Raw genomic sequence first — 27,941 nt, forward strand, 5'->3', positions numbered from 1 at the left:
ATATGGGCCAGGTTCTAGATTTGAAGAGATTTTAAAAGCAGCAGATTGGTCTTTCGATTCTACTTTTAACCAATTCTATTGCAAACCTATTGTTAATGTGGCGCCTGTAGTGGTGGATCAGCTTTACACAAGCATAATCGGAGCCTCTGGTCCTGACATAGAATAAAAAAAATTCTAGCTGACGTGATATGAACTTTAAATTCTATTAAGGGCATGGAGGCACGGATTACCTCACCCGAAACATACAGAGTGTTCAATTTCTTTTTAAATTGGTTTATATATAATGCACATCATGAATAATTGTATTATGCATATAATGTATGTGTTAATAATTTCAAAATGTTTTCCCTCCGAGAGCTCAGATATATGGTTCATGATATTCTAATCATATTTTTATTTCAAGAGCAGTTTCATACCACATGGCCTGACAGTTCATTTAAACATTGCAGTTGCACGTTTTTCTTCTGCACAATTATTTGATAATATAGTTCACAAAAAAAAAAGAGGCAGTCAAGATGGTGTCTCACTCTTTTGATGGTCAAGGAGGAGTGTGATTAGAAGACTGGGTAGGAAAAAGAGGGGAGTACATGGCTGTGCTTCATGTGGTTCACAGGCGTTGTAGTTATTAAATGTATTTATTGTTTCTGATTGGCTGCTGATAAAAATACACGGAAGAAAGAGAAGACTAATCCTTGAATCCATGTCCTTAATAGAATCAAAAATTCTTGTTGCAACACCTGGAATATTTTTGTCTTGGGTAGAGGTTTGAGGTGTCTGATTGACCAAGCTACTTCATGAAAGGGAGCGTTACCCCCCACATAGCAGTCTCATCACCATCTAGTGGACTCCCACAGTGGAGATGATATGATATATAAACGTCAAAAGCATAAGTTCGAATCTTTACTTTGTTACATGATCTAATTATGTGGCCACTAGGTAAATTACTTCATCTACCTATTCCGCAGTTCACCAACCATTTGGGAGTGCTGGAGGAGAGTTAATGGGAATGTCCCAAGAAGTCATTCATTTGTGTGTAGTTACATTGTGAATTATAACAACCCTGCTTTCCAACTAACACTTTTAACATGAATTTTTGACTGCAGAAACAAAAGAGAATATTTCTTTCCTACTACAGTTTAAGATTCTGAAAATGTTTCTTAAAAATAGTTCACAGAGCTGGTGTGTTGTAAAATGATACAGCTGCGAAAAGATAAATTTGAGTTATGTATAAATGTCTCGTTTTCAGTCAACCAACAAAAGAAAAATGTCAACTACCCACTTCAACTTTGTTGCACTATTTCTTTCAACTGACCGCTCTCATTTCAAGACAGTTGTTTCCCATCTGGTAAGGTTGAAGGCCAAATGAGCGCTTAATAATGCATTTTTCTTCTACTGAGAACAGACTTCAAATGGTAAAAACTTAACTAGCTCGATAGGTTGCCCCTACGGACTAATTGGAGAGCTGTGGTTTACACTAAAAACACAAAACAAATTCCCAGCTGTTCACATGTGGCGTAAAGATTATTGCCTTTTTCCCACTTCAGCTTCCTAACCATAACTTGGTTTCGAAATATTTATTTTGTAAATTCAAAAATGTCATGCTGTTAAAGGAAAAACTGACGTTTTGGCATGGACACATTTAAAAAATTAAGGCATTGTGAGACTGAGCCGAGCCGCCACCCTGCGGAGTTCAGTATAACGCTGGAACCGGAGACGGATCACCAAGAGTTAATATTCTTCGGCCCTTTTTTCCTGCAGGTCGAGGAATCTCCCCTCCCCCGTGACAACCAATGGAATGAAGCGCCTTTGAAGAAGGGGGCAGAGTCCGTAGTAGAAAGAGAGATCCCGGAAGACGCCAGAGTGTGCGTGTTCGGGAGCAGAACAGAACAGAGTGGAGCACCCTTGGAGGACGAGAAGCAGACGGGCAGACGGTGGAGCGAGGACGAGAAGCAGACGGGCTGACGACAGAGCGAGGACGAGAAGCAGACGAGGAACCCCTGAGACGTGCGGAGACAGCCGGCGTTGAACCGGAAGAGTGGTCGGAGGATTGGTGGTCACCCCCGGAGTACGCTCTAAGGCCGCCGTAGCTCAGGAGAGCTGAGGCCACTGCGGTATGTAACCCGGGGCAAGGGACACTAAACTAAGGGAAGGGAGGTGGGTGGCGAATCCAAGGGAATCCAGGGGCACTGGTAGAGGGGGTGAAAATCACTTGCACATTTTCCTCACACCCCGCTCACGGCCTTCATTAACCACTGTGGACGACATCATAAGCAATGTCACCACAATTACAAGAGAGGCAACCCTCATTCATGTGCTTCTCCTGAAAATCAGGGATATCAAGTAAATTAAGGAAAACCGGTGGAGTGACAGGCCGGATTACCCCATAAGTTCGTTCTGCCTTTCCTTTTTTTTTTGTATTATTATTTTTGTTTTCATGTTCTTTTCCTTTCACGGTTTGATCGAGAGTTAACGAAGGTGCATAACGGAATACCCTTATAAACCTCCCCTCTATTTTCCCAAACCCTAGCTGTTTATCACGGTGATGGCATGGTTCACACGTTGAATAACCGTTTGCCTAACAAGACAACTGCATTAACCGCCTCTTGTTTCGTTTTTGCTTACTCGGGGAGGTGCCATCATCCTGCGGAGAAGAAGACGATCCTCAACCCACAATACACGGAACCAAGACAACACCGTTTTCCTTCTTCCATACCCTTCATCTTGTTCAGTTATTGTTTCTACTGTGATTGACTTTAATAAATGTCGCCATCATTCAACAGCCAATAAGACCTCCTCGCTTTATTTTCCACCCATCCCTCTCACAGGCATGTTTCTACAGCAGTAGTTTAAACCATATTTCAAAGAAATCTGCGGTGCCCAAGTGTCAATATATGGACCAAGGGTGAAAACCCGCATCAAGACCAAGGGACATATTTACAAGCCGCCAATGCCACTGGAGCATCACTTTTTCTGACATTCTGGTGGTGTTGCGCCATTTCACATATTTACAAGGTGGCACTAAGCCACTTAACGTGGATTTACCCCACCTTGTAAATACGCCCTTTGCCGCTGCAATCTGCTGTGGCAAAGGGGCAGGCAATGGCTGTTGCTGTGGGCATTGCACTGCAAAACCCATTGCTTTTTGACTCCACCCCAGATTTACAAGGCTGGGGCAACAACAAAAACTAAGACCAAGTAATACCTAGTATTAGAATGGCGATACGAGGAGAAATTATTAAATTCTCCTCGTAGTTTGCTGTTTCTATGTGTGCTGCACACATAGATGGAGCACATCACCATTATTGATGGTTTATGTGCAGGAAGGTGTGTGTAGCGCAGACACCCTTGCAACATGGCGCAAGGGTGCCTGCTTGCTCTAGGCAGCCTTTTTAGCGCCATTGCTAGGGGAAACGCAGGGGTGTGCCATATTTTTGTAGATGTGGCGCATCCCTACATTTAAAAAATGTCGGAGCGCACCATTGCCAAATTTGGCGTAACAGCACACTCCAGCATTTTTTGTAAATATGCCCCCAAGAATCGAGTACCAGTATCATAGTTCCACACAAGTACCTGTCTGAACTTTGAGCTGTAATGAACGTGGCGCTGGGTGTTTGGCGACTTTAATGTAAGTCATAGAGAGCATCTGTATCTCCATTTCAGAGAAATGTCTATTAATTGTTGGTCAGTCTATCTACTCCCGACATTCAACAAGTTTAAAAATATTTAAACTGTCTCACGTTGGGTTTATTCACTTTCCTCACAGTTCTTTCATAACGTATTCACAACTTTTTGTTTTGTGTATCCTATCACTCCATGCCCCATTATTTCTTTTCGTTCTCCTCTGTTGTCCCCTCATGTCTTTCTCACGCAAGCCACATTGTCTTGACATTGGACGAAATCTGCTGTAAAAACGACGACTGCAACCACACTCTCTACATGGCTGTTCATTTTTGTATCAGTTTCGGTATTTTTGCCAAAAGAACCACACTGGTCTTTAGACTTGCTTTCAAATGCACCTGAAAACTAGATCAATCCTTCTCCCACAACACCTTTTGTGTGTCTCTCCCACTTGCAACACCCATACTAGTGTCCTCCTCATCTTCCCCAATGCTTTTTTCTCTTCAAGTGCCTTCTCGTTCCTGAAATCAGCTATGATACATTAGATCTCTTCTGCCTCTCTACATTCATTGATTCCATAGTCCCATTTTGCTTACTTGTGTTCCAACTGTTATAATTAAATATGTTTTCTAAAGGTTACATCGGGTAAATTAAATTACCATATCACTCTATAGATCTCCAATATGGACATCACTGATGGTGGAAATTTTCTCTTTTTGGTTTCACTGGCTGGTTGATGCCAGTGAGTCTATATGCCGGTTGGTTCACAATTGTTAAACCTCAGTGCAATCTATGTAAATCGGCCACAAGTCATCACTCCAGAAAATCATTAAATTTATATAATGCGATGAATCAGTCAAGTAGTAGTTTTTGTTAGGCTGCTTTGTTGTGACATTTCTCTCCATCATATACATTGGATTTAATTTATTGTCAGTACAACTTTCAGAAATGTTGTTTTCGTTTGAAGTCTGGGGCATTTCTCATTATGTAATGGGATGAATTTCAGACAGTTGTAACTTAATTTAGATAATCAGAAGTCAAATACTCGTTCACTACTTTCGATAATCCTTAAACTAATCCCTAAGCAAGAAAGCACAAGGAAATATTATAAAAGAAAGCATGGTCTTCAAACCCTCTTGCTTTCAGGCACTGGTAAATCTATTAGTTCTGGCCTTGGCATGCGTGCAATTTTTTTTATTGATTTGTTTGTGCAAACCATAATGGATTTGCTAAATCAGGAAGAAACAAAGCCATGATGGAAAATGCAAAAGAAAAGAGAATGAAACCCAGAACTCTACTAGTTGGTAAGTAACTTTAAAATAACAGTTGCAAACTCGCAGACTGTCATTTTGGAGCTGGAGAGGCATAGAGAAAAAAACAGGAGACCAGGAGCACGCTAGATGATGAGTGAAACTCACAGCCCTCAGCTGCTGACTTCTTGAAATGCATTATGACTCCTGGGAAGCACAGAACCATGCAAAGCACTGTGGACCTCGGATCCCCATTTGGCAGAGACACCAAAGGAGCAACACTATATTTCCCTTTTGAGGTATCATGCTTGTCAGGAAAGGCCAGAAAAAATATGATGAACCAATGTAGGGGTATTGACTGCAGAGGGAGGAACCTTAAAATGTTCACTAGTTAGAGAGCCTTTCCATGACTCGAAGGTCTGAAATTGGCCTCTGAAAATCCGGCAGTCACAGATTGCACTAACCTTGTATTCTGGTTGCCCATCCACCCTAACAGGAGGAGCAGAACTCTGACGTACAGGATAAGACACTTAAAGCCTCAGCTTGAAACATGAAAAGTGGAGTGAATCTGCCAAGAATTAGGAGGACGGAACTTGAAGGCAACAGGATTGATCTTTTTAGTTATCCCAAAAGGAGCAAAATATCGAGGACAGAACCAGTCTGGTACATTTCGAATGGGCAAGAAACTGGAAGACACCAAAACGTACCTCTCAAATTAAAGTTTGGGGTCAGTCTACTTAATTCTAGCCTTCATAGCAGTTTTAGAATCTTGTAAATTCCAGGTAATCTCTTGTCGCTCAGCATCAAGCCTCTTTAGAAAGTGAGTCCCATCAGGCACATGAGAAGTAAACAGAGGAGTAGCCAGAAAGGAAGGAGGAAGTAAATCCCGTACACAGTAAAAAAAAAAGGAGAATCCTTTGTAGCAGAGTGAAGAGAATTATTATATGAGAATTCTGCCATAGGTAAGTATTCCGCCTAAGTGTTTTGAAAGCATTACAAAAACATCTCAGGTACTGTTCAAGACTTTGGTTGACTCTCTCAATCTGTCCATTGGATTGTGGTGAGGACACAGCTTTATGGATTCTCGTGGCAGAACAAATTGAGTGCCAACATCTTGAAATGTATTGAGAGCTTCTGTTAGAAATTATGGTGTCAGGGTTTCTGCAAAAGCGGAATATGGCATCCAGCCAGCTTCTTGCCATCATGCTGGTAGATGGAAGTTTCCAAAAGAAGGAAAAATCACATTTGAAGTATACCAAACCTTTGACATTGCTCACATTTAAAAGGGGAATTTATAAAAATATCTTTCAAGTCTCTATATATCATACAATTCATTCCATCACTTCTGCAACAAAATATATTCGGAATCTTTCAAATTATATCTGACGGTGGTGCTAGCAGTGAAAGTAATGTTGAACAGTATACACATACATTTTGAAAAATTCAAGGTTGTGATGGAGCAGGATTTCGCGAAAAGAAATCTGCTCGTATTGAGTACCCCTGTAACATGTACTAACTGTAAGTAGCGAATATATACTAACGTGCACCCTCACTTCACACATGGGAGATTTGCTTTGCAATATGCATGAATCAATCCTAACATATATTTAAATAACCGGAAATGTGATAATGTTGTGTATAGAATGAGATACAAAGGCTCGCATGGCAAGGCCGCATGAATATAGAATAAAAAGCATGACGCGTGTTGCTTTATTCAAATAATTAATGCCGCTTTTCTGCTTATGCTATGCTAGGTTAACTATTTATTGGAGTAGAGATAAGGTGGGTGAGTAACAGAGAAGATTATCTTATCACATAATTAATAAATGTCTGTTTTACCGTTTTTTCAGTAATGAACGAGTGCCCCATTTTGTATTAACTTGACACGACTGTAGAGGGAGGAATGGGAAACACGCATAAAGCACGTGACCAAGTGGCTGGACTGCTGAACAAGTTGAAAGAGTGTGACTCGGTGAAGGACAATATGCTTGACATGCAGCCAACTCCCAGTGTCTTCATGAGAAAATACTGTAGTTGTTGAATATATTAATTTTTGGTCCTTTATTGTTACACATATACTCATGAGAGAGAAGGGATGAAAAAAAGAATTTGTGGGAACGGAAGTTTAACAATGGGGTAGTCAAAGAATCGTGATCTAATGGTAGGGTGACCATCCACCCATAGATTTCAGCCAATCCTGTAGCTGGGATAGGCGATTTTAGCAACTTTAGTGGGATGGACATGTGAATTAAAGGTATAAAGAATAGGTGATTTAGGGTTGGGGTCAGGTGCGAGTTTCGGGACCCTGTGGTCCCGGACATCTCTTCGATATTGACTGCCATTGATGCGAGTGCTACGTTCTTTACAGTAATAGATCTAAAGAACGCATTCTTTAGTATTCCGATACATCCGGACAGCCAATATCTTTTCGGTTTTAGTTTAAAAGGTCGCAGCTTCAGATTCACAAGAGCACCACAGGGCTTCACGGAAAGTCCTAGCATTTATAGCCAGGCTCTGAAACGACAACTTGATAGTATTCATATGCCTAGCTCTACGGCACTGATCCAGTATGTCGATGACATTCTTATCACTGCACGTTCCGACCATGATTGTGAGGATGCTTCCCTAATGGTTTTGCATTTCCTGGCTGACAAGGGGCACAAAGTGTCCCCTTCGAAGTTGCAATTCTGTGAACAGCAAGTGGCGTACCTTGGGCACTTGCTCTCCAAGGAGGGTAGGAGACTGACACCTGAACGAATACAATTGATTTCAGGTCTTTCACAGCCCACGACACAAAAGGAGGTACGTGCATTCATTGGCCTCACTTCATACTGCAGGCAGTGGATTCCCCAGTATGCTTACATAGCAAAGCCCCTAATACAGTTGACGACACAGGAGGTAGCCTCTACTAAAGTCCTCCCTTGGACACAAGAACATACTGTGGCATTTGAAGAACTAAAAAGAGCTTTATGTCAAGCACCAGTTTTAGCAACCCCTGATTACAACAAATCGTTTATGCTTTTTGTGACAGAACGGGATGGAACAGCACTTTCTGTCCTAACACAAGATCATGCAGGAAAACACAAGCCCTGTGCTTATTTTTCTAGTACATTAGACCCAGTAGCACAGGCTTTGCCTGCGTGCCTAAAATCAGTTGCAGCAACGGCCTTAGCCATAAGACAAAGTGACTCGATAGTGCTGGGCCACCCTCTGACAGTACAAGTACCACACGCAGTAGAGGTTCTCTTGAACCGGACACAAACGCAACACCTGACTGTAGCTAGACTGACAGGCTATGAGCTGATGCTATTTCAACCACACATAGAGATCAGACGATGCAACATACTGAATCCCGCTACCCTTTTGCCCTCCAGTACAGAAAGCGTTTCACCACACGACTGTGTTGAAGTAATACATACCGTGACTAAACCAAGACAAGACTTGACAGACGTTGCACTCCCAGACCCCGACCTAACACTATATGTTGACGGCTCATGCATGAGGACAGGGGCGGGAGAATTAGTGGCAGCATATGCAGTGACTACTGATACAGCAACAATAGAGACTAAAAGAATAGACATATTATCAGCACAAGCAGCAGAACTCATCGCCCTAACACGAGCATGCATAAGAGCTGAGCACCTGAAAGTAAACATTTACACCGACTCGCAATATGCATATGGGGTAGTTCATGATTTTGGGGTGCTCTGGCGAGAAAGAGGTTTCTTGACCTATCATGGGGCCAAGATACAGCATGGCCCCCTTATTCAAGCCCTACTGGAAGCAATACATTTACCAACAGCCATAGCTATCCTAAAATGTAAAGCACATACTAGAGCCCAAGATACCATTTCCCAAGGCAATGATATGGCAGACCGAACTGCTAAACAGACAGCTCAGACCTCACTAGACATGACAAAGTCACAGGTACCATCAGTGTCCAAAGCCATGACAGTTAGGGATCCTTCCAGGGATGTACAAGACATACAGACACATGCTACTGTAGATGAATTAAAGAAATGGTCAGAACAAGGAGGGGTACTGACTGATCAGGGTTGGATGACTAAGGGCAAATCCACATGGTTTCTTCCTGATTCGATGGTACAAGTGATTATAAATACCGCACATAGTCCTGCACACTTAGGAGAGAAAGCAATGATAGATAGCTTACAGAATATATGGTTCAACAAGCACCTGCGTGCACCAGCGAAACAAAAGGTTAGAACATGTATGATCTGTTGCCAATTCAATCCAGGTAGAGGCATTCCGATGGAACAAAGTGGATTCCATCCACCCTTTTGAGGTCCTCCAAATGGATTATATCCAAATGGACAGATGTAGAGGACACAAATATGTCTTGGTAGTAGTATGTTCATTATCGAGGTGGACCGAAGCCTATCCAGTCCCTGATTATACTGCTGTAACTACCGCCAGACAATTGGTACAAGAGTTTTTCCCACGTTATGGATTACCGCGTGGCGTATATTCCGACAACGGTCAGCCCTTCTCCTCTGAACTCATGAAACAAGTGTCCCTTCTGTTAGGGTATACCTGGAAATTCCATTGTGTGCGACATCCTGAAGCAGCAGGCCTTGTAGAAAGACATAATCAGACATTGAAAATTAGACTAGCAAAGATTTGCGCAGACAAAGGTGTAGATTGGATGGTAGCCCTACCGGTTGCCCTCTTTTACATGCGAATGGTAGCTCATTCTAGAACAGGCTTATCTCCCTATGAAGTGGTCTTCGGTAGACCACCAAACATGTGGGGCACTCCAATGCCTAAAAAGATAACTGATGTTGATAGTAACATACTGACAGATTACCTGGCTTCCTTGATGTCTGCACTACTCTCTTGTCGTTCACAGGTTGCCGCCGTTTTCCCTGACAACACCCAGGTCAAAGAATATTCAATCGCTCCTGGCGACTATGTCCTAATTCGGAACTTTGACAGATCAAGTCCTCTTGAGCCGAGGTGGAAAACGCCGAAACTGGTGTTGCTAACAACAAGGACCGCCATGAAAGTCGAGGGACGGAAAGGTTGGATCCACCTTCACCACTGCAAACGCTATTTCGGGAATGACTGTACTTTTAAAAAAAACACTGACTGCTCGGATTTTGAGCCCCCTTTACTAGAAGAGACTCCGCAGCAGAAATATAAAGCGAAACTCAGATCCCATAAGTCAGAACCCGTTTGATCGATTAAGTCCACTAGGTGGTGAAGCGGTTGAACATGCGTTCTGGTTTGCATGAGATCTCAAACAAAGCGAATGGGAGAAAGAGCAGGATGAAAAGCAAATACTGTAAATTATTACGTGGTAGATGTATAGTTACTTTGATCGTTCTATCTCTTCTATGTATCACGATAATATGTATCAGCTTAATACTACATGCTATTTTTCCTCCTATTGCCTCACTTTTACACTCCTCCACTAATGATGCCACAAAACACACGTTTAGTGATCTGCCATCCCATGAATTATCGTATCGACTTGCTTTACGCAACAATACCTTTATTCAGATGCTGCACCATTCACATCAGGTTAGCAATGCTACAGACTGCTGGGTCTGTGGCCGACTTCCCCCATATCAGAAGGTAAAGGGAGTCTTGCCTCTTTTCCCTTTTCCGTTCTCCCATAATGGTTCTTGCGGAGCATGGTTTGCCTTAATGACATCCATCAACGGTGATGCCAAAGAATGTCAAGACAAGGAGTGTAGGGGCGAGTGGGTATGGGGTAACTTGAATAAAGTCATGAACAAAGCATGTTTCCCAGATGAAGAGGGTCTTCCCCAAATGAAAGGTACAGATCTAGAAAATGAAGAGTATCTGCAAGGAAATGCGACCCTCGATTTCATAGTGTTGAACGTAAAGCCCCAACACATGTCAGGTCCATCTTCAATTACAGTCCTGCCAGTAAAAGGGAACTTGTGTGTTAGAAAAGACGGCTCAGTACATTTGGGGCACAGTGAGTGTGATACTAGAATAGTATTCAAAGACAAAGGAAAGTCCCATTTCAGAGCATCACGACACACCTACTTTATTTGTGGCCAGACAGCCTATGTGCAGCTGCCCTTGGACTGGGGTGGGACGTGCTACATATCATTTCTTCTACCACCCGTTTTCTTGGCCCCATCAAGCTATCATCAAGATCTTCAGCTCACACTTGTCAGACACAGACGAGGGCTCGGTGCTTCCGGCATTGACCAGACTGAGACAGCTTGGGAGCAATATACAGACTTCAATAAAGGTTTCTTTTTCTTCATAGGTCCCGTCCAAAATAGTAAACTTATCAGAAGGCTAACAAGGATTCTGGAAACCGTTGCTAATGTGACTGCATCGGCCCTGGGAAATCTGACCCAGGAACAGTATGCTATGAGACTGGTCGTTCTTCAGAATCGTCTTGTTCTTGACGTCATCCTGGCGGATAGGGGCGGGGCCTGTAGGGTCATCGGTTCTAGCTGTTGCGTTTTCATACCTAATAACGCACCGTCTGTATACAATGCAATAACAAGGCTTCACAAGATTGCCCAAAGCATACATCAAGACCCAGGCACGTGGACATGGTCCGGTTGGCTCTGGGGATTGATATCGGCTTGGGGATGGAAAGTGTTGACCGTCTGTGGGTTGATACTATTAATGATATTCAGTTGTTGCCTGTGTCTGCAGTGTGGCCCGGTCATTTGTGGCCTGTGTGCTACTGCATGTGTTCCACATCCCCATTTACAAAGCATTGAAAATGGAAAAATAATGCTACAAGAACAGATCGACTGTCTCATGAAAATAGACGTTACATAGGGGGTTCACTAGGGTACAAGGAGGGAATGTGGAAAATAAAAATCTATGAGGCCTATATGTCCCCATGTGCCCCCCAACGCCTATGTGCGCATGCATGTAACCTATGCATTTCCCCTCCATGGCCTTTCCTATCATGTTACTTATGCTATAAACGTGGCCTGTCATCATTCAGTTCCCCATGAGAGAAACGACAAATCTGTATTAAGGCCTACACGTTTTGCATCATGTTTTCCTGCACCACATACAAACCCGTGTTTGTGGCTCAGCTAGACCCGAACAGAGGTTTCAGGCCTCAGACGTTCAGAAAGCTGCAGCTGCGTATCCTTGGCCTTGCACACTTGGGCCTCAGCCAAAAGGGCCCTGCTACAAGGTGCCGAGACAGCATTAAGCACGGTTATCTGCTTACTCCTACAGAGCCGTATTCCTGCCTGGAGAAGGAGGGATCAGCAAAGGAGAAAGCCTAGCCTTTCTGTCTCTGTTTGTGAGATTGCAAAGCTCACGTCAGTAAAAAGCCCATAGCCTCCATGTAAGGCCTCTGCGGTAAATGAAGAAATAGATGCCACATCGGCTCTTGGTGATGAGCAACCTATGTCACAAATCAGTCCCTGCTCCAGACATCAGATATCAGAGAAAACAAGATGTGCTGGTCGTCCTGACACTGAAGGCCTCACTCACTGAAGGCCTCACTTCCAGACTTTTCCGGTTGCATAGCAACCCTCCCCACGTCAGTTACACGTCATGCTCGAGTTGAGCACAAGTAAGGCAAAGTTCCAGTACAATTCCAGCAGATCACGCAACCCCCTCCAGGTATCCACCCACACATGACAAATTACCCATTATCATCAAGTGGACGCCCACATGGACGCCCAACTTCACACCTACTTACACGCCCACATGCTCTTATCTCACTCTCTTTCGCTCTTTTCGTTTCCGATGTATATATACTGTACTCTGTGAATAATGTTTTGAGAATACTTTTGAGTCCCTTCCAGATCCCTTGTGGTGATGGTAATATTCTCCCTTTGACTCGAGTTATTGGAATAAAGCCCTTTTTGAACCTGATGCCACAGACTCAGCCTCTTGCTTTATGCATGATCCTATTGATATTCTGAAATACATAGAGCGTAATATTTTATTTACGACAGGAGCACAATAAGTCGTTCTAGCTGAGTCAAAGGCTTTCTCCATATGTTCTGTCACCAAAACTGATGTTCTTACAAAGGTAACTCATTCATAATTATTTATAATGTTTTCGTGAAAATTTTTTAGAAACGTCACTGTTGTCTGACCTATTCCGTAACTCCTAATCATTATGGAATACTATTCAAATAATTCTGCATCTGAAAATCATATGCATCTATAAATACAAATCATCAGTAACTCTGTACATTCTTCTTTAAAAATATGCAAGTTTTTCTTCCATTACATTTTTGTAAACACATTGTATATGGCTAAATTGTAAGTAATATTGTGAAATGCTTTAAAGATATCCCGAGAATATAACCAATATTAAGTAGGCACTGGAACTATTAGCATTTGAAATGCTATCATTCGTAACTAGCTTTGTATCTTTCCTGCATCTCTTGCAACTTCCCTTACAACAACCAGGTACATACATCATCTCAGAATATGTTTTCTTGTCTGTAATGGTGAATATGAACAGACATGTCTTGCACAATGTATTCGTTTACTTATTTGATTACATTGATTTATTAATGCATTATAATGTCACAATCCAAAGCACATAGACATGAAATCGACAGTACACAATTGATTGCAAAAGACAGTTCATGAAATCCAGACTAAACCTGATAGCAAGTATATAACAAATGATTGTTCCACATGGTTTTCAATTCAGACAGCAAGGCGGTAAAGCTTAAAGGAAAAGGAAGTTTGTTCAAAAAGTTTGAAGAGATTAGCTCAAAATAATGAAAACAAGGTGAAGCACGTGAAGAACGAGGAGAAAACAACAGACATAGAGAAGCAAAGCTTAGAGGACACCTAGGAACTTATGAAGGGGTCGAGGAAGACAGTTAGGAGAGCCAAGTAATGCTAACATTTAAATACAACACACTGTGAAGTATGGAAAAGTGATGGATGAAATGCTTGAATTAATCTCAACATTTTTACAAGAGTAGGGATGCACACCATTTCTTTGCTGATCATTTTCAATCTATATGCGTGCGGCTTGGTAGATGCCATGCCCCAGCAGCATCCGGGTCATCAACAATCGGTGTTTGGGGGGCACCTTCTCCCCCGTCCAATCGCACAGCTTATGTGACCCACTGGGCCCTTATCTTGCCAACTTTCACCTTGTGATCCATATTAATCCAGATTTGGAGCTTATGCATACATCTTGATTTGCACTTCTACCTTCACACATGGAGTAGTTATGCCAATTTCCACAGTTTCTAGTGTTAAAGTCGGGCCATCCGAACCTCTTACAAAAACACGACTAATGCAAATTCGTCTGAGGCAGTGCTGTTTATTTAAAAAACCCAATGCATTTCGGGCCACTAGTGCCCTTCGTCAGGGGTCACTACAATAACAAATGAAACAGAACAATCATTAGATTTTCATCAATTAACAGAATCACTATTTTACAGGTAATTATACATTGATTCAAGCAAGGACGTTATTTTTATATATACAGTGTGCCACGTAGTTCGTCTGTTTAGAAAGTGATGTTTAAATAAGAGGCGGATCTAGGGTGGGTTCCTGTATCTGTTTAATGACAAATATAGAGTCGGCGGTTTTACAACGGCAGTGGCAGGTATGGAACACCAACGCTGCAGCGTAAATAGGATAATATTGGTGCTTTCCGAAGGTTGCAGAGTAGCAAACGCAACAGCGGGGCTTTTGAGGTGAATGTGAGCAAGAATATAAATGGTCATATGGGCTAGTACAGCATGGATCAAACAGCTAAATAGTGGGAATGACCGGTAAGGTTTGGAGGGTGTACGTGTTGACGTTTGTAGAACAGAGGTGAGGGCACATTTGGTTCTTGGGAAGTGTGAGCTGCAGATTAATATGCCAGGCGCAAACGACAATATTTTGAGGTACTTGTGAACGAACTAGACGCCATATCAAGATCTTTTTCACACAGGGACACGAGGAGAAGTTATACTATGGGTTTTGGGAAACATCAGGGAGTGAACAGCACAAATTGCTAGTTCGTGGAACATTTTGGCATCTTTAGGCTCCACAGCGCTAGATTAGGAAGTATGGCACACTGTATATATAAAAATAACGTCCTTGCTTGAATCAATGTATAATTACCTGTAAAATAGTGATTCTGTTAATTGATGAAAATCTAATGATTGTTCTGTTTCATTTGTTATTGTAGTGACCCCTGACGAAGGGCACTAGTGGCCCGAAATGCATTGGGTTTTTTAAGTAAACAGCACTGCCTCAGACGAATTTGCATTAGTCGTGTTTTTGTAAGAGGTTCGGATGGCCCGACTTTAACACTAGAAACTGTGGAAATTGGCATAACTACTCCATGTGTGAAGGAAGAAGTGCAAATCAAGATGTATGCATAAGCTCCAAATCTGGATTAATATGGATCACAAGGTGAAAGTTGGCAAGATCAGATAAGGGCCCAGTGGGTCACATAAGCTGTGCGATTGGACGGGGGAGAAGGTGCCCCCAAACACCGATTGAATTAATCTCAGCCACTGGTAATTACTCAAGGCCACATCCCAGTCCATCGTTATTTTGCGCACCGTGCCACTTCAGTTTGGTCCCAGCTATATGCAAATCAGTCTTGAACCTACTCCTGCAAAATTACAATCACTAAAACCCTGCCCTACGTAATTACGGGTGCCTTATTTTAATTCAAGCCCTCCATCAATCAAAATGTGTAGGTGGTCAGAATTCGCCCTAACATTCTACTTCTGCAAGCTGTAAACATCGGAAGGTGTAGGTGGTAGTCACAAATATCGCAGCATGCACTCCTGGATTTCATATTCACTATGTGCCACTATTATGTAGCATTGGGATCAGTGTTTAATGGATAAGGGGTCGTCATGGAGGTGCATTATTAATGTGAATGCAGGGATGGAAGCCTGTTGTCCCATACAGTCCTCCTCCCAAGCATTCACTACTTTTCACAAGGATTCGCAACTAGCTTCATTAATATTCACAAGGCAGGTGAATTACAACTTTTTGTGAAAAAATCCTTTGCTGGGCATGGCTATGTGTGTCCCTCACACAACAATAAGACAGACTAGCCATTAGCACAATGCAAACATAGCAATGCAGCTAGTATCACTTATGCATCAGGCTCCTAAACTTGTGCCATTTGTTTTCTTGGGATCGGAATCCTTTTCCCTAGGGATTGAAATTATGATTGTATTTGGTGAAGAATTAATAGTGTTCTCAGCACTCTTTGTCTGATCACCATTGCAGTTCTTGTTTTACCTTCCAAGACAAAGGTCAGAGTATCAGCGTAATTGCTATTCTGCAAAAAGAATAAGATTAGATTCACTTTTGGTTGACTGTACAGCCTCATTTATTATATACGTATAGTTCTATGCCATATATGACTATAGGCCTTTTACAATCAATTATTTTTACAATGATGTAAGGGTTTGTAAATTAATGTGAATAGCAGTATCATGGATGATGTCTTTAATGATGTCATTTAATATGGCATGAGTCATGTGATATGTGAGATCATAAGCAGTGTATGACGGATGACGCAAATTATAGTTAATTCACTAAACTATGAATTAAACATTTCCCTTGTTTTTTGAACGCTAATGTGTATCTCATTTCAACACCTAACTATAACATCACTTTAACCTTTGTTTTTTTCAATGAATGTCTGTTTTTTTTAACGTATGTTAAGATCTTATTATCATACCTAACTATAATGGCACTTTAACCTCTGTTTTTTCAGTAAATATGTATTTATATGAGGCGATCGAAACGCGTCTGAGGCGGACACTTGTCTGACAAATGAATTAAACGTCAGAATTGAAAATTTGGAATCGTTTGCTGTCTTTACTTTTGGACGTCAGCATTGTGCATGGTGAAGAGGTTCTTACCTGCCTTCAGCTCCCTTTGTCTCATTGGGGAGTTCAGGACTTTGCTTGTATATATAAATATATACACATATATTCACTGTAAAAAAAAAGTTTAAAGAGTTATAGTTAGGTGAAAATGTCATTTAAAACATTCCATTTCAAACAAACAAAACCACTGAAATTCACCAGTTGCAGTCATCTAAAGGAACTATAACTTGTGCCCTAAAGTAACTATACATTGCTTTTTTTGTTTGTTCAATTCCATTGCAAATTTGCAGAAAAAGTTTTTTTTAACTTTTTTACCCAAAGCAGGGTCGCTGCGACACCCCACCACAAGGCCTAGGGAGTGAGGGTATCTATACCTTGGCCCCTTAAGTCTTTTTTCACCCTTTTTTACTGTTCAGGTCTGAGTCCTAGGATGGCTGACGCCACATTGTTGATGAGATCTATCGGCCCTCGGATCCTACGCGATTTGAAATATACAATTTTGTTTAGCATTGATTGCTCGAAAACTACTGAATGGATTTACACCAAATTACTAAAAGCACTCTTTCTGAACCACAATCTAGCTTTCTGTCACATTTGATATGAATACATTCAGGCAATTCGGCTGTAGCTGTGTCTAAAGTGCCTATTGAAAAATTAATAGGGAAAATGTATTTTGGGACAACCCCTTTTTTCTTGGCCCCTGTTCGACGGATCACCCCAAAAGTTTCTCATTAGGTGCTGAGGTGGAGGAAAATATTTTGGAAAGTTTTGTAAGGATTCATCAAACTGTGCCAAAGTTATTAAGAAACAAAAAATGCTTTTCCAATGGAAACATGGTCCTAACAATATTGGTGACTGCAAGTTGGAGATATTGGGCGTAATGAGTACACAAGTGCGTTATAGTCTATATCCATCACAATGCCCAAAGATTAACTTAAGCACATGTGTTTCACTTTGAGGCAAGTAACATTACTATTTTTTCTGTTACTAATATTGGATAAGGTAGAGGTTTATTACAATGGACCAAAACCCTCGCAGCTTGTATTTAATTAAAATGCGGAAAATGTGTTTCAATTATTTGAAATGTTTTAGAAGAATTTTGGTAATAATATACATTCTATTTTTTGCTAAATTTGGTAAGGTGGTCAATGAAGTCTGTTTACCAAGGTATTATGAGTCAGAATATGGATTTTTCTTTGTAACATTTCTATGTCCTTCACTGGTTTCTTTGGTTGCTAAGCGACCATTTTGGTTTGTGTCACGGGTGCTAAAATGCTTAAATGAAATTTACCTGAGTGATGCCAGATTCAGTGAGCAAGGCGGACTCGTCCGCCGAAACGCGTCTGGGCCACATCGTATGGAATAAAGATTTTTCTTTGAACTGCATCCCGCGGAGTCAGTGCCTGTTTTTGTATCGGTGAAACCAGGATTGGAAGTAATATATAGATATTTACATACAATCAGAGTCAATGCCAGGCGCGCTCACTGCGGGTGCTTACGAGGGGCTTGACTTCAAAGCCCAAGGTAATTTTTCAACAAACAAAGTACGTCACACTCAGGGATTTCGTGATTCCAATCTTTTAATTACAGAACCGCACTACTCTCCTCCCGCACTGTGTATATATATATATATATATATATATATATATATATATATATATATATATATATATATATATATATATATATGCAGAGAGAGAGAGAGAGGGAACGCGAGATAACAGAGACCATAATTGAGATGTATATTAAGCTCCAGTAGAGTTTACTTGCGTACTGAACTGTGACCTTTTCGGAAAAATTATGGGCATTGATAGCTTTCCTTAAAATCATAAGTGTTTTCTTGCTTTCATTTTTAGGTCTCGGCTGTTGAAAGCAGCGCGCATGCGCTGCTCTCGGCATCCGAGAGCTTCTTGGAATCGATAAAGATTTTGAAGCTCTCGGAGGCGGAGGTGAAGTCCCTCCCATCTTCCTCAATGGCTGCCATCATTCTCCATGCAAAACGAAGGCTCACCTTTGTAAAGGAGGCTTCTTATTCCCTCCTTGTTGCAGCCTTGGCTCCTTTTAGCCCCGCCCACCAGGATTGGATCTCTCACTTGCGGAGTTACACGCTCTCCTTTATATGTCTGGAAGCACTATTTCTTTGTCATTTTGAGTTGAGCCCCCTCGGCCCGCTTGCGTTTTTGCTTGTTTTAAAGTGCCTTGCTTTTTTATTTTTCATTTTGAGTTGAGCCGCCTCTTTTATTTTCAGAGGGCTTGTTTACTTTATTTCGGAGTGCGGCGCCCACTTCAGGGACACCGCGCTCCATTTACTTTGCTTCGGAGAGCGGTGTCCCTGAAGCGGGTACCAGGCTCCATTTATTTACTTATTTTAAGTTTGCTTCGAAGAGCGGTGTCCCTGAAGTGGGCACCACGCTCCGAATCAAGGTTAAAATAAGTAAATAAATGGAGCACGGTGCCCGCTTCAGGGACACCGCTCTCCGAAGCGTACGTGCCCCCGTGGCCCTGCCCTATCCATCATGGCAGCGCTCGTCCACGTGAAGTAGGAGAAGCAGTAAAGGAGCAGCTTCAAGGTCCAGGTAAGGCTTTGGAGAGACGGTGACAGGTGGCTGCACTGCCAGACGCAAAGCTCACTAGCCGCTTATAGGATAGGAGGGCGCTTGGGCTGGGAGCAGCAACTATGACCCTGTCCCTGGCAAAGAGGTGACGAGGCGGGGGGCAACGGGTGCTGGCCGCCTCTGGCAGCACTCGCACAGGGACAGCATTCACCCCGCCCAAAAGCATAGCTGACCTGATTCAGGGCAAGGGCAGCGACTCGGGGAGTGCTCCTGCTGTGTGACCTGCAGTTGTCGATGGCATGGGCCGATTACAGTTGCGCAGAGGTCACACTGTTTATGGAGCACTACTTCTTTATTTAAGATTCTGCATTTGCAAGCCCTGTTCTCTACTGTATCTAAAGCATGTACGTTTGTGCTGCCCCTGTTCTATGTTTACTACGTGCGCTGTCCAGTCTCTGTAATTGAGCTAAGTGGTGCACTCCTTGTGCTGTCTCTGTGCTGTGTCTACTACTTTGCTGCTCTGTATTATATTCTGTGCTTGTGCGACCTGGCGTATGTTCTGTCTACTGTTTGTGATACCATGTCTCTGTAATTGAGCTGAAGGATGTACTGCTTGTGCTGCCTTATATTGGGTCCACTGCTTTAGTGCTCTGTGCTTGTTGTGCAACTTGCCTCTGTACTGTCCGTTGCTTATCGTGCTACTGTATAGTGTCCCCTGCTGTTGTGCTGCTCTGTTAGTGGGTATGTACAGCTCCTGTACTGTGTCTACCGTTTGTGGTGCACTACATTGTGCCCTAAGCATATAAAGCTTGGCCTCTGTATTGTGCCTATTGCTTGTGCAGCCCTGTCTCTGTAAGTACTGCTTGTACCGTCTCTGTACTGTGTCTACTACTTGTGCTGTGTTGTATGTATTGTGTCCTTCCTGGCCTATTCACTGTCTACTGCATTTGCTGCCACTGTATTTTGTCCTCTGCTTGTGCAGCCCTGTCTCTGTATTGGATCTAAAACGTGTCTTGTGGATACTAGTTTTGTTCCCTTTGTATTATCATGTGCTTGTGCACAGGGCCTGCCTTTAGCACGGACGAGCTGGGCGCCTGTAGCGGCGCAAGGAGCTGTCTGCGTGCCGATCATACAGCAGTCACCATCTGAAATAGCTCCTGCAATTCAAGCCACACTGTTTAATCATGCTTTTTTAGTCTCGCCTTGCTATCGCGTAAGCGATCGCAAGGCGAGACTATTGAAAGCGGGTTTGAAAAGTGCTCCCAAAAAGCGGATTGCATGGCTAGCACGCGCACAATCACGCGCATCGTGCCGCCATGCAATCCGCTTTTTGGGAGCACTTCAAAGGGTCCGCTCCCCCGCCTGGAATGCGCTCCCCCGCCCCCAAGCGCGCGCGCGCCATGCTCCGCCGGGCTTGTCTTTTTTTTCGTTTTTTTGTTTAAACTTTAAGCGCGAGGCGCGCGTGCGGCCAATGCTTGTTATTTTTAGTTTCTAGCAGTTCCAGCGCCTTTGGTGATGTTTTGAACTGAGGATGGCGATTAAATGTTGTCAGTCGTTTCCTGCATGCAAGCTTGATGTGTATGTTTAGGGTCCAGAAGCTGTCGGATCCCAGCTGGCAGCCGCCTCCCTCTGTTTCTCACTTGTGTGCTCTTGGGCATGGTCCCGCACCTGGGAACTTCAAAGGCCTCCATGGAATTTATTGGTGTATTTAACGGGTGATTCTCTTGCATCATACCCCAGTGACTCCTTCAGCCCACCCAGGCTTCTTCATAAACAGTACATCTTGGCACGTTCGCATTTTAAGAGATATGCTCCCCACCCCCGAACCCCCCCGGGTTTTATCTTGCGCTAACTTGACCCGAAGGTATCGGAGCACTTTACATAAGCACCAGATGCGTTACCAATGGATACATTCATCATTCATTTTAGTCAGGCACGGGGAAATTAAGTGATTTGCCCAGAATCACAGGATGTTGAGAGTCCCTGCCGAGACTCGAACCCAGATCCCCAGCGTGAGGTCGACCACCCTAGCCGTAAGGGCACGTACTCTCCCCATTGCTTATAATCAGAACTCCATTTGGAAATATAAAGGTGCGTTTATTGACTGTCCCACTCTTTCTTTTTTTTTTTCTTTTTTTTTTTTAAAAACCTTTATTTTCAAAAGTCTGGACACAGCTATTCAGCCGACAACCCGGGGGTTCGGCAGCTTCGATAAAGAGGAACAGAGACGCGTCCACAATACAATGAAGGAGGAGTGCAAAGATTCCATTTTTAAATAAACACAAAACACACAACAACCCCCAGCAAGGCAAGAACACTGAATGCCCATGGTGATAGCCCCCCAGGGGAGGCAGGACCCCAATCATCTACCATTTACAATACTGTGAAAAGAGGAAGAAGGGGGACAGCAGAGGCCAAAGAAGTCCATTAACCATACTGAGCTGGAAAGGAAGTTAGGAGGAAAGCTGTTCCTCGGGGGGATCCAAATCAGGGGCAAGACAAATTCCCCCCCTGTATTGATTCCACCGCCCCCAGATGGCGTGCCACTTCCGAGGGCGGCCTCTAGCGCAATATACCGTCTTCTCCCTTAGCATACTCCAATCCATATTTTCTTTCCACGCAGTCAATGTGGGGGGCCCCACGGATCCCCACAATCGCGCTATATCTCTCTTAGCGACCATGTTACCCAGAGTCACCCATTGGGTCTGCGCCGCATTATGATCAGTGGGCCCCCAGACATTCAGGAGACAACACCGCGCTTCCGGCTGCATAGCAATGCCCGTCACCTCCCCCATCACTGCATGGATTCTCCTCCAGAATTCCGTGATGACACCACATTCCCAAATGATATGCAGGAAAGTACCCACCATACCACATCCCCTCCTGCATAGGCCGTCCTCCGAGAATCCCATGTGAACCAGCCTTGGCCCCGTCACATACACTCGATGCAGTATTTTAAGCTGCACCAGCCTCAGACGCGACGGGATCGCAACCTCCTTGGGAGAGGAAACAGCGGACTGCCAATCCTCGTCATCCAACTCGAGGCCATCCCTAGACCACTGGTCCCTCAACCCCAGAAGCATATCCGCCCGGACGTTGATCAGTTTCTTATAGATGAGCGAGATCGTGCTCTCGGGCATATGGCCATCAAGGACCCGGTCCTCCAAAGGAGAGGACTCAGGCACCTTCTCACCCTCAATGAGGACTGATCGGAGGGCATGACGCACCTGAATATAGCGGAAATACTCAGATGGCCCCAGCTCATACTCCTTCTGCAACTCTTCAAAGGACTTCACCCTCCCCTTAATCAGGACATCTCCGACCCTGGAGATGCCGATCAAGTCCCATTTGTCAAAGCCTTTTGTGTGCCAAAGCTTACCCAGTCTCTCAGATTCAAACAGCGGGGTAGCGAGGGTGAGCCTATCCTTCCAGCCCAGCGAGTCAGTTGCCATCTTCCACACACGCACCGCCACACCAGTGGGCCCCGTGAGGGACGAGTCCAGGGACCGCGAATACAACGCCCTGTAATAGTTACCACCACGCAGCAACCACCTGTCCATGGCATACCCGGGGCTGAGGGCAGGGCCATAAAGCCCATGATTAATCGCACTCAGCTGGGTGGCCCAATAGTACCGTCGGATGTCTGGAAGCGCAATACCCCCGTCGTACCATGGAAGCGTCAACTTTGCAATAGCTATTCGCGGCCGCCCGTCCCACAGCAACGTTCGTTGGAGGCCTTCGACCTCCCGAAAGTAGTTGGCCGGTACCCAATCCAAAGTATTCTGCAGTGCGTAGAGGAACCGGGGAAGAGACATCATTTTGAATAGGGCCGCGCGCCCAACGAGGGAGAGCGGCAGCCTCCGCCAGCCCTCCACATCCCGCCTCAGGCGCGCTAGGGGGGGAAGCAGGTTCCTCTCATATCGCACGGCAGAGTCCATGGAGATAAAGATCCCCAGATACACGAAGCCCTGCTGAGCAACCTGGATCGAACAAGTTCGAGGGATCGGTGGAACCTCGCCACTAAGAACATATAAGTACGATTTACTCCAGTTGATAACGAGACCCGAGTTCCTACCGAAAGATGTGAGTACGTCACAGACCACTATAAGTGATTTCTTGGGTGAGGCAAGATACAACAGGATGTCATCAGCATAGAGCGATATACGGTCCTCGTGTTCAGGCGACCATCTAAGTCCCCGTATATTCGGGTGCCAGCGTATCCACGCAGCTAGCGGCTCAAGGGCGAGGGCAAACAACAATGGCGACAGGGGACAACCTTGCCGAGTACCCCTCCCAAGCTGAAACGGAGTCGACGCCCGGCCATTTACCACCACACTCGCAAGAGGGCCCTCATACAGCAACCTCACCCAGCTCACAAAACCGTGGCCAAAGCCGAACTTGGTCAACACGGCCCACAAATATGCCCATTCCACCGTGTCAAAGGCCATCGTGGCGTCGAGAGACGCCACAATAGCTGGTTCACGCAGCGTGCCCGCCCTGGCGATTACACCATGAAGGCGCCGAAGATTTAACGCTGTGTTACGGTGCGGGATGAATCCGGATTGATCCGGGTGGACCAAGTCACCGAGTACCCTAATCAACCGGGCCGCCAGGATTTTAGCCAGAATTTTCGGCTCTGCGTTAAGGAGTGAGATAGGCCTATATGAGGCGCACTTATCTCTGGGTTTGCCCTCTTTGTGTATAACCACAATCGTCGCCAATCGCTGATCCAACGGGAGGGCCCCACTCCCCCACGCCTCCACGAACATGGCGCGCAGGTGAGGGGCAACCCTATCCGGAAACAGCTTGTACAGGTCGACCGGCAAGCCGTTCGGACCCGAGGCCTTGCCCGAGTTCAACGCGCGGATGGCCCCCGCCACCTCATCGACCGTTATGTCACCATCTAGATCGTCCCTATCTCTGTCAGAGAGGCAGGGCAATGCGATATCACGCAGGAGGTCATGCGAGTCCTCGGGCGGCCTGTCCGACACTGAGGCATAAACCATACGGAAATAGTCCGAGAAACACTGCACAATCCTCTCAGGTTCCACAATCACCTCTCCCCCCTCTCCCGTCAACTCCGGCACTACTCTATTGACCCGTTCTTTTTTGTCCAGCCAAGCCAGGAGTTTCCCGGCCTTGTCACCAACATCATACAGACGGCCCTGCTGTTCCCTACCGAGGGTCTTAGCGGCATTCGTCACCAGGTCCTTATACTCGGATTGCTTCAAGCACAGCTCATGCAGTGAGGCCTCTGTAACCTCCTCCTCCAGCGCTCCCTCCAAAGCCGCGATCTCCTCCTCAATCTGCAAAACCTCGCCATCTCTACGCCGCTTGGCAGCCACTACAAGGGAGAGGGCTTCCCCTCGCAGCACGGTCTTAAATGCTTCCCACAGCGACACTGCCGAGTCCACGGATCCCTGATTGTCCTTGAAAAAATTATCTACTGTCTTTACCAGCGCGCTGCGCATCTTGGGGTCTCGGAAATACCAAGGGTTGATAGGGGCCACCCTTCCCCCTCCCTCTCGACCCAGATCCAGCCTGACCCACACCGGCGAATGGTCAGATATACCACGCGCCATGTGCCTGGCCTCAGATACCAATGAGGCCTGCGCAGCCAGAGTGAGTATGTAGTCAATCCTGGAAAGGCTACCATGCGCCCCGGAGTGGAAAGTGTATTGGCTCTGTGTGGGGTGCCGGAGCCTCCAGCAGTCTATCAGGCCAAGCGTATCTAGAAAGTCTGGAAGCCACTTCTGAGCCCCCCCAGTGTCTCTGGGCGGGTATCTATCCAGCAGGCCGGAGCCAACAGCGTTGAAATCACCTCCCACTACAAGCATACCCCCCGGGAGATCCAGCAGGGCCCCACCCAGATCTGTGAACGTGGAGGCCTGCAGGGCCGGCGGGACATAAACCGAAACCAAAACCAAAGTTCTTCCTTCCCACCGCCCCGCCACCGCCACAAACCTCCCCCTATCATCAACAATGGTGGAATCCACCTCAAATGGTAGCGAGGCTCTGACTAGGATGCCCACACCCCTGGACCCAGAGGAGAATCCCGAATGAGCTATGAGTTTATAACCCTTCCTATTCAGGGCATAGCACGTATTACCTATAAGATGCGTCTCCTGCAGCAGGGCAACATCCGGCAATGACCGTTTCAAGAATTGCAAAACAATCCCACGCTTAATGCGATCCCCCAAACCATTAACATTCCAGCTTATAACACTTAAGCCCCTACCCCCCCATCCCCAAACGTAAAGAGGCCCACCCCACACCCGAAGAGCCACCATGGAACAGTCCTGAAGATAATCACTATGCCTTGCGGAAACAAACCCCCCCACAACAAACCCAAAATCCCGGAAACCCCCCCCCACCCTGCACCCCTGCTGCAGCTTGCAAAGCCCCCCCAACTTGCAGTGTGCCTGTCGCCCTACCAAACCCAAAATCTACAAAAAGTACCCTAAGGGAGGAAAGAGCTCCCCTCGTCCTCCCACAACCTCCGTATTTACTGCAAGTCATTATCTAAAGTCAGTCCGAGTCAGCCCGGTTCCGAAGCCATCAACCTTGTTCATCCCGGCCACTGTCCCCGTCTACGGCAGTGTCCTCTTCCGTGCGTCGTCGAGGCAGAGCGTCCAGCCATTCATCCGCCATGGCAGGCGACTCAAAGAAGAATGTTCGGTCTTCAAACACTACACGTAGTCTGGCAGGGAAGAGCATGGCGTATTTCAGTTCCCTCTCCCGAAGCCTCCTCTTCACTCCCAGGAAGCCCTGCCGCTGCCTCTGCACCTGCTGGGTGAAATCAGGATAGAAATTCACCGACGCGTTCTGGAAGGGGACCGGGCCCATTACCCTCGAGGCCTGCAGGATAGCGTCCCGGTCTCGAAAATGAAAGAGCCGGGCAACGATCGGCCTCGGTGTGGCTCCCACCTTGGGCCGCCCACCCGGCACTCTATGGGCCCGCTCCACTGCGAAGAACTTCCCTAGACCCTTAGGCTGCAGATGATTGAGCACCAAGTCCTCCACGAGCAGGTCCACTGAAGTCTCGTCCGAGGACTCCGGGACCCCGATAACGCGCACGTTGTTGCGCCTGGCCCGGCTCTCGAAGACCTCCAGCCGACGGGCGGCGAGATCACTCTCGGTCCGCAACTTACGGACCTCGGTCTGCAAGTCCGAGACATCATCGGCGAGGCCCGTGGTCTTGATGTCCAGGGATGTGACCCGTTCATTTGTTTTGCCCAGATCCGCGCGGATCAGATTAACATCCACCAAGATGGTATCCACTTTGTGCGCCAGGGCATCAAACTGTCTCCCAATCGAAGTCTGCAGCCCGTCGAGTGCACCCATGACATCCTGCAGGGAGAGCTCCGGGGCCAAGGGCGAGGCAGTCTTCTGTGTGTCCGGGGACTGGCTCGGTGCACCCGGTGACCCCTTCTGCTGGGCATAGCGGTCCATGTTATTGGCTTGAGTGTAGGCTCCCCGCCTGGTGGCCTTGGGCTTCGGCCGGTCCACCTCTGCCTTGCCCGACATGGTGGGCTCAAGCAAGTCGGTTCAAACCGGACTGCCCTCTCTCAGCGAGAGAGATCAGGAGTGCTCCGTCTTACGATGGGTCGCCAGTGTGGCATGCAGAGCGTCCGAATGATAATAAAGCAGACGCGAGCACTCCCTGGGCTGGGCAGACAAAGGGCGAGAAAGTGAAAGTGAAAGGATAGGGACCTCCGTCCGGCAGTTCACACCTCGCCTGGCCGCTGTTGTTCAATTAGAGGTCGGGCATCCTGCCAACTCGAGCCCCTGGCATCCCTCGGAGATGGGCCTCAATCTTCCGCCATGCATAACTCCGGTTCCCGGTGGGCGATTCGACCTCGGGTGGCATCGATCGCCTCCCTGACAAGTCATCTACACGATGCCATGCATACAAACAGGATTATATACAGGATAGACGACGGAGGGCACGAGGGTCTCGGGAGCTCAAAGCTCACGCGGCCATCTTGGTCAAGCGCTAGGCTCCTCCGTCCCACTCTTTCTTAATGAAGTGCTGCTACTCTCCCTTTCTTAATGAAGTGCTGTCCTCTCCCTTTCTTAATGAAGTGCTGCTACTCTTCTTAATGAAGTGCTGCTACTCTCCCTTTCTTAATGAAGTGCTGCTACTCTCCCTTTCTTAATTAAGTGCTACTACTCTCCCTTTTTTAATGAAGTGCTGTACTCTCCCTTTCATAATGAAGTGCTGCTACTCTCCCTTTCTTAATGAGGTGCTGCTACTCTCCCTTTCTTAATGAGGTGCTGCTACTCTCCCTTTCTTAATGAAGTGTTGCTACTCTCCCTTTCTTAATGAGGTGCTGCTATTCTCCCTTTCTTAATGAGGTGCTGCTACTCTCCCTTTCTTAATGAAGTCTGCTACTCTCCCTTTCTTAATGAAGTGCTGCTACTCTGTTTAATGAAGTGCTGCTTCTCTGTTTAATGAAGTGCTGCTACTCTGTTTAATGAAGTGCTGCTACTCTGTTTAATGAAGTGCTGCTACTCTGTTTAATGAAGTGCTGTTTCTCTGTTTAATGAAGTGCTGCTACTCTCCCTTTCTTAATGAAATGCTGCTTCTCTTAATGAAGTGCTGCTACTCTCCCTTTCTTAATACAGTGCTGCTACTATCCCTTTCTTAATGAAGTGCTGCTACTCACTTTCTTAATAAAGTGCTACTACTCTCCCCTTCTTAA

The 27,941-nt window shown here is 45.5% G+C and overlaps 2 long non-coding RNA genes across 2 annotated transcripts in view; one reads left to right on the top strand and one right to left on the bottom strand.

Annotated features, from left to right (window-relative positions):
- LOC146867145 (uncharacterized) overlaps positions 1-27,941 on the bottom strand; it is a 1,035,764-nt gene that overhangs the window by 32,936 nt on the left and 974,887 nt on the right. Inside the window, exon 5 of the long non-coding RNA XR_014961085.1 lies at positions 16,715-16,790. This is a non-coding gene — a long non-coding RNA (uncharacterized LOC146867145). The remainder of the gene's footprint in view (positions 1-16,714; positions 16,791-27,941) is intronic.
- LOC146867146 (uncharacterized) lies at positions 1,858-12,725 on the top strand. The gene is made up of 2 exons (XR_014961084.1): positions 1,858-2,111; positions 9,736-12,725. It is a non-coding gene; the product is annotated as an uncharacterized LOC146867146 (long non-coding RNA).

The sequence above is a fragment of the Triturus cristatus genome, chromosome 1_2 (genome assembly GCF_964204655.1).
Source record: "Triturus cristatus chromosome 1_2, aTriCri1.1, whole genome shotgun sequence".
Lineage (NCBI taxonomy): Eukaryota > Metazoa > Chordata > Amphibia > Caudata > Salamandridae > Triturus > Triturus cristatus.